General features: G+C 50.4%; 1 pseudogene; it reads left to right on the top strand.

The window, feature by feature from the left end:
• The first annotated feature begins 2,041 nt into the window (after positions 1-2,041).
• Positions 2,042-5,225, top strand: LOC115786554 (uncharacterized; annotated as a pseudogene).
• The last annotated feature ends 1,247 nt before the right edge of the window (positions 5,226-6,472 follow it).

Raw genomic sequence — 6,472 nt, forward strand, 5'->3', positions numbered from 1 at the left:
TTGTGCGTGAGCGATAAACAGGAAACGGGGGCTTGGAAGGGAAAAATTACCTACCACTCATCTTTTGCTTTATTATTGGGTGCCGAGAGATAATCAAGGAGTTTCACTCTGAAAGAAAGTCAAGCCCAAATAAGCAACTTGACGTTCAAAAACAAGCCCAAAAAACCGCAACCCGTGACTCACGAGATTTGCAAGCGACTTCAGAAAAAAACAAGCCCAAAGTCACTTATAATAAGTGGACTTGGCAACAATGCACTGCAGTCCGCTCTTACGATGCTTTTATTTGACAGACTAGGCCCTCAGAATTGGATTGACACCTCATTTGGCCAATCATGTTATAAAAGGGGCTTTCCAGAGCTAATAATAACCAGACAGCATCATGTGATTTGTGACTTCTCTGGACATGCCCCAAATGTTCTCCAATCGTTCTGATTGGTTGAATCTGACCCAGAATCCAAAACCACAGATGTATAGCCAATACAATTCCTGACACGTGGGTACATAGCACTATGGCGTGTGTTTTCACACGAATGCATAAACTTTCTGTGTAGTCAGTGCGTCCTCCATGCGTGAAACTGAGCAGGAAGTAAAAGTGTGTACACCGCTATGCGTAAACAGTTTACAATTACAATAATTTTTCTCACCAACGGATTGTCAAAATGGATCAAAAACAGACTATACAACAAAGTGACTAAATGACTCACAAGAGTGGATTATTATTTATTAGAGGATTTTTGTCGCTGATTCGACCGGTTTTATTGCTGCAAAATCCCACGACTGAACAGCTGTACTCTGAAGGCGATTCATGGTATGTGTAACTTTTTATTCTCAGCTCTTCCTCGTAATATATGCCGTTTAGATGTAAATGGTGAGCTTGACATGCACCATTACACAGAAAATATCACCATACGCTGTTAGGCCACTTATATTGTGTGTGTGTGTGTGTGTGTGTGTGTGTGTGTGTGTGTGTGTGTGTGTGTGTGTGTGTGTGTGCTTTACATATGTAAATTTACAAGAGCAGTGTTGGGGGCAGGGAAGGTTGTCATAGGTCTCGATAAGGCTTTCACGGGGGTCTTTATTACGTTTATTATGGCAGGATGAGGAAGACAATGGCTCAGAGCTTTTTTTGACAGGTAAGTGTCTAAAGTTTTACAAAAAGCTTTATGTTTTGTGGTGGGCTTGTGTAAGTTGTTTGTTGGGGTGGGAGTATTTGTTTGGGAGGAGGTTGTAAGTTGTGTGTCACAGAAGGACTATTGGGAGGATTGTGGTTTGTTATTTTATGTCTATGTAGTGTTTACATTTACTGTAACTTTTGATCAATATACAGTTCCCGTTCAGTCGATTCACTTGGAACAACACATATAGTGTGGGATATCACGCCCTCGCGTGTCCTGCTGAAGACACCTGTATTCACACCTCTAAGGCAAATGACTGTGATGACGTGTGGCTCTGCCTGCACATATATAACACTGTCATCACAGTCATTCCTTAGTTCTTACGCTTTTCACCTTGCTAAGAACACCTCTGCAGAGGCGAGCTAGCTAGCTGCTGCTAGTTAGCTCTGTTGTCTGCCGGCTCGAAGTTAGTTTAACTGCCCCTGTTGGTGTTAGCCCCACCGCTCAGTTGGTGTGTGGACTGCCCGCGGAGCGCTAATTTTGAGTCTTCTAGTGCAGCATCTTCCCTTTGCGTTTTAGCATGAATACCAAACCAAAGCGTGCAGAGCAGAAATCTTCTGTTCGCCCCTGTCCTCAGGGGTGCTGTTTCTCTCTGCACGACAAGGACCAGTAAGATGCGTGCCCCGTCTGCCTGGGGATTGTCCACGCTAGGAGAGTGTTGACTGAGCCCAATGTCTGTGCGCTTTGTCGCCAGCTCTGGCGCTCGACCCTGGAGAGACGGGTGACGTTTGTGGAAAAAGTGCTGGGAAGGACGGCGGTTGCACGGCATAAACCCCCTCCTTTCCGAGTCTGGGATCCTGGCTTCCCCTGGATCTGAAAGCGAGGAGTGTCCGACTGATGTCCCCGCATTTAGCTGGGCAGACCATATGGAGGACACTGATGGGTTAGCCGAAAGTGAGCCGGAACCATGCGAGAGCGCTGGCCAGCTTCAGTCTGAGCTAGGTACACGCCAGGATGACGAGGACCTGCTGGACATCGGCCTGGATTTGCATGGTTTGTCGGAGGATGAACAGGAGAGCCTGTCGTCGGCTCAGTGTGCCACTGCTGCTGCGCTGGCCGGCCGAGACGACATGTCTCTTTTTTCACTTTTTCACCGTGCAGCGAATAAGCTGCAGGTGGACTGGCCCTCTCCTTCTCCAACTCAGAAACCGTCATGGTTCACGGGGTTTTTCCTCCCACCCGAGCCTACGACGGTCAGAATCCGCCTTCCCATGTTCCCAGATTTTGTCTCCGAGCTGAGCAAACCACTGTCTACCCGCGTCAGTGTGCCCGGCTATGGACAGTATCTGGAACTTCACGGTGCAGAGGAGGCTGGCTTAGGTAACCCACCTCCGATGGAGCCATCCCTGGCGGCTTATCTGGCCTCACCCCATAACCATGGTGTGGCTGGCCCATCAACTCTTCCGTCCAAGCACGGCAGATTTTCCGTGTCTCAGCTGGACAAGATTTATCGGGCTGAGGCAGGCGCTGCCCACGCCATGAGCTCCGCTACTATGCTCCAGACGTACCAGGCGATGTGCCTGGCGGAGCTCGGCTTATTGGTTCCCCCAGACAGCCCACTGGCGCCTCTCCTCGATGAGGTCAGAGTCACCACGGACTACATTCTCTGTGCATCACGCTGCGCAGTGCTCTCCCTGGGCAGAGGGATGGCTTCAGCAGCGGCTCAGAGGCATCTGTGGCTGACCCACTCCGATGTCCCGGAGAGGGATAGGGTTATTTATCTAGACGAACCAGTGTCTGCTGCTGGATTATTTGGGCACTCACTCGAAGCTATTCAGGCTAAATTCGAGCTGAGGAAGAAGCAGACGGGAGCTCTCACCTACAGTGCTGCAGGTAAGCCAACTGGCGGCCCACCTCCCTCAGTGGCATGCTTGCGCCCACTCTCTGTGGGTGGTGAAAACTGTTGCTACAGGTTACCGGTTACTCTTCCGGACCAGGCCTCCTCGCTTCCGCGGTATAATAAGCTCTACCGTAAGAAGCGAAGCAGCAACACTACTAAGGGAGGAAATAGACTCGCTACTGCAGAAGAAAGCAATATGAGTGGTCCCTGCTTTGGAGACGGACAAAGGTTGGTACAGCTGCTATTTTCTCGTCCCAAAGAAAGGGGGAGGGCTCCGTCCTATTCTCAACCTGCGAGTCTTGAACAAATACCTGCGAACTTGCAAGTTCAAGATGCTAACACTCAGACAGCTTCTGAATGCAGTCAGCCCAGGGGATTGGTTTACGACAATCGATCTAGCAGATGCCTACTTTCACGTAGCTATACACCCAAATCACAGGCAGTTTCTGAGGTTTGCATTCAAGTGCGTAGCCTACGAATACCTGGTGCTGCCTTTCGGGCTGACTCTCGCTCCTCGCACCTTCACAAAATGTGCCGAAGCAGCGTTAGCTCCCCTCCGATAGGGAGGCGTCCGCATTTTAGCCTATCTAGACGACTAGGCTCTCATAGCGGACTCCAGAGAACAGGCGGTGACGCAGCTCTCACTGGTCCTGTCTCACTTTCAGGCACTGGGTTTCTCAGTGAATTTTCAGAAAAGCTCGCTGACCCAGAGCCAGCAAATCCCCTTCCTCGGACTAGAAATATGCTCGCTCTCCGGCCGAGCACGTTTGTCATAGCACAGAGTAGCCGCGTTTCACCGCTGCCTCACTCAGTTTCAGTTGGGACGCAAACTGCGTTTCCAAACAATCTTACGGTTGTTGGGCATGATGGCATCTATGATTGCCGTAGTGCCACTTAAGGATGAGAGCTTTCCAGCGATAGACTCTCTCTCACCACCTGTGTGCGTTGCGCCACCTGCGGAGGAGACTGACGATAACCGCATCCTGGATGTTAGCAATCCGCCCGGTCTGCTGCATCAGGGCTCTCAGATCGGGAGGGTGTCATTTCGCAAGGTGGTGTCCACAGATGCCTCCCTGAGGGGGTGGGGGGCTCTGTGCGACGGTGCATCAGTGAGAGGGGTCTGGACTGAACTACAGCGCGAGCTGCACATTAATCACTTAGACCTGCTACCCTCTTTTCTAGCGCTCAAGCATTTTTGTCCAGTTCTAATGGGCCACCATGTTTTGGTCCGGACAGACAATTCAACAGTGGTCTCTTTCATAAACAGGCAGGGAGGGACATGCTCCCTTCCCCTGTTAAAGCTGTCTCACACTCTGCTGTTATGGTGCAGTGTTCGTTTTCTGTTGCTAAAAGCCACTCACATTCCGGTCTGAACCTGGGACCGGACCTTCTCTCCGTTGGGGGGGTCCCCTGGTGAGGGAATGGCGTTTGCACCCCTTGGTTGTGGCCCAGATTTGGAACATATTTGGCAGGGCAGAGGTGGACCTGTTCACTTCAAGAGTGAATGCTCACTGCCCCCTGTTCTGCTCCATAACCACCCACAATGCACCTCTGGGGTTAGATGCTTTGGCACACCCATGACCAGACATGGGTGTGCCATGGGGTGGCTGTAGCTCAGTAGGTAGAGCAGGTCACCTACTGATCGGAAGTAGGTAGAGTAGGTCACCTACTGATCGGAAGGTCAGCGGTTCGAATCCTGGCTACTCCGGGCTACATGCCAATGTATCCTTGGGCAAGATACTTAACCCCAAGTTGCTCTCCGACCGTTCTGTCGGAGTATGAATGTGAGTGAATGTTAGTTAATTAAAAGCACTTAGCTTCATAAAAATGGAAGTGCTTGTATGAATGGGAGTGCATGGGTGAATGCAAAAAACAGGTTGTATAAGCGCTTTGAGTGCTCATATTGAGTAGAAAAGCGCTATATAAGAACTAGTCCATTTACCATTTACATGCTCCTGTATGCTTTTCCCCCGGTGGAAATGATACCACCGGTTTTAGAGAGAATGCATCAGCAGTGCCTCTCTCTGATTCTGGTGGCCCCTTGGTGGCCAGCAAAGTCATGGTATGCAGAAATAATCAGTTTCTTGGCAGCAAAGCCCTGGCAGTTTCCTCCCTGCAGGGACCTCGTCTCTCAGGCAGGAGGGGAGGTGATTCACCCACGCCCAGAACTGTGGCGGCTGCATGCTTACCTGTTGAGAGGTCAAATTTGATAGCTAAGGGTTTGCCCCCAAGTGTAGTGGCAACAATACAGAGTGCCAGGGCTTCGTCCACTAGAGGCTTGTATGCACACAAATGGCGAGCATTTAAGCCATTGAGTCTGTAGATATGAAGTTTCTTTCATACAAGACTGCACTTCTTCTTGCTTTGGCTTCCGCAAAGCGAGTGAGTGACCTTGATGCATTGTCTGTGCATCCTTCTTGCACACAGTTCTCTTCTGATGGTTTCAGGGTCGCACTAGGCCCAAATGCCGCATATCTAACTAAGGTTATTCTAGCAGCTTATAGCTCTATGGAATTTGAACTTCAGAGTTTTTGCCCCCCTCCTTTCACATCTGAGAAGGAGAAGAGGTTGCATTCTGTGTCCAGTGCATCTGCTACGGGCCTGCATTGACCGTGCTCGGGATGTGCGTTCATATGACCAGTTGTTTGTCTGCTTTGCTAATCCAGCTAGAGGTCGAGCTCTGTCTAAACATAGGCTCTCCCACTGGATTATGGAGGCCATTTCCCTGGCATATGGCACTACAGGTGTTGCTTTGTCTCAGGGTGTGAGGGCACATCCCACCAGGGGAATGGCAACCTCACGGGCCCTTTTTAAAGGGGTTCCTGTGAGCTGCAGCTAATTGGTCATCACAGCACACTTTTGTTTGGTTCTATTGTTTGGATGTGACATCCCCTTTGGTGGCTCATTCTGTCCTTTCTGCTGGGTCTGCCTTGCACTAGGGTGCTGGTGATCCAACTCCAGTTCGGTGGCTGCTCTCTGGGGCGTGTATATATGTCCCATACTATATGCCTTGTACAGAGTGAATCGACTGAAAGGGAACGAATAGTTATTCGAGTCGATTCAACTCATTGTCATTGCGCGCACAAGGCACACAACGAAATGATCGTTCCAGATCACTCATTCAGAGACGAGCATCTGCGGTCATGCAGCGAGAGACCGGCGGTCATGCAGCCAGTAACTGGCGCTGTGGTTTAAGTGACTTGCCCAATGACACAATGCAGCGCAGGGACAGGGGCTCGAACCTGCAACCTTCCGGCTACCCACTGCGCCACTACCCACTGCGCCACTGTCTATAACTTCTGTTCCCTGAAGGAGAGGAACGAGGTGCAACTCTAGGATGCTCCGCCGTGCAGCTGGGCTCAGTGAAGAGTGGCTATCGAACTGAGGAATGACTGTGATGACAGTGTTATATATGTCCGGGTGGAGCCACACATATGTCATCCCAGGTCATTTGCCT

Source organism: Archocentrus centrarchus, chromosome 10 (genome assembly GCF_007364275.1).
Source record: "Archocentrus centrarchus isolate MPI-CPG fArcCen1 chromosome 10, fArcCen1, whole genome shotgun sequence".
Classification (NCBI taxonomy): Eukaryota; Metazoa; Chordata; class Actinopteri; order Cichliformes; family Cichlidae; genus Archocentrus; species Archocentrus centrarchus.